The following is a 1,177-nucleotide window of genomic DNA, read 5'->3' on the forward strand; positions in this document are numbered from 1 at the left end:
GACAAAGTTTCCAAATGACAAGGAAAATCCAGAACATTGTATTCACCTTAGATAGACCTTCTGGACAGGAGGGCTGGAGGTCAAGAAATTCTGTCTCGTCAGCAGCTGTTTACAAAACCAAGAAACAGACATCCCATGGAGTAAATACCAGAATTAATATTTTAAAATATTAAAATGTACAGTGTTCAACAAAAAAGAACAAGACAAACAAAGAAATGGGAAATTATGACCCATGCAAATGAAGAGAATAAAAATACAGGAAACACCAACAAATAAAATAAAAATGTGGACAGACTGAACAAAGCCCTTTTTAAAAATGATTTAAAAAATGCTCAAGGAGATGAAGGAAAGTACAGAGAAAAAATTAAAGGGTATTAGAAAAGCTATGAATGAAAAATACAAGTCTAGGTAAAGAGATAGACATTTTTTAAAGGAACCAAACAGAATTACTGGAGTTGAAGACCACGATAACTGCAATGAAAAATGCCAAGAGGATTTCAAGAACATATTGGTGTTGGCAGAGGAAAGAACCAGTGAACTGGAAGACAGGATTTTTTTTTTTTAATTTTCTTAAAGGGAGAGCACGAACGTAGTCCCCCACTACCACAAATTATGCAGTCGAGTTTTCCACATTTGGGGAAATCACAGGGGTCAGCATATCCAGAGTGCAATGGATAAGCCTCACCCTGGGAAAACCACCTTCATGATAATGGTATCTCCCCTGTCAGTTAAGTGTGGAGACAAGAATTAGAAATGAGTCAGGCAGGGGAGCAGAAATAAAAAGAAATATTAAATATTAAAAGCAAAAATAGACTAAAACACCTCTGGGACACCATCAAGCACACCAGTATAGGTGTTATGGGTGTCCCAAAAGGACAAAAAAGAAAGAAAGGGGTAGAAGGAAGAGCCAAAGAAGTAATGACAGAGAACTACACAAACTTAGCAAAAGATGTGAATATGCACATCCAAGAAGCTCAGAGAACACCAAACAGGATAAACATGAAGAAAAATACACCAAATCATATACTGACCAAAACTTAGGGGATGCAGTGGAAGCAGTGTTGAGAGGGAAACATACCTCCAAATGCTTTCACTCAAAAAGAAGAAAGACCTAAAAGAAGAGCAATCTAATTTCAAAACTGGAAGAACACACAAAAAAATAAACTAAACCCAAAAC

The 1,177-nt window shown here is 36.4% G+C and overlaps 1 non-coding gene across 1 annotated transcript; it reads right to left on the reverse strand.

The window, feature by feature from the left end:
• Window positions 1–572: 572 nt before the first annotated feature.
• LOC111759444 (U1 spliceosomal RNA) lies at window positions 573–736 on the reverse strand. The gene has a single exon (XR_002793425.1). It is a non-coding gene; the product is annotated as a U1 spliceosomal RNA (small nuclear RNA).
• Between the last annotated feature and the right edge of the window lie 441 nt (window positions 737–1,177).

This window comes from Dasypus novemcinctus, chromosome 31, assembly GCF_030445035.2.
Source record: "Dasypus novemcinctus isolate mDasNov1 chromosome 31, mDasNov1.1.hap2, whole genome shotgun sequence".
Classification (NCBI taxonomy): Eukaryota; Metazoa; Chordata; class Mammalia; order Cingulata; family Dasypodidae; genus Dasypus; species Dasypus novemcinctus.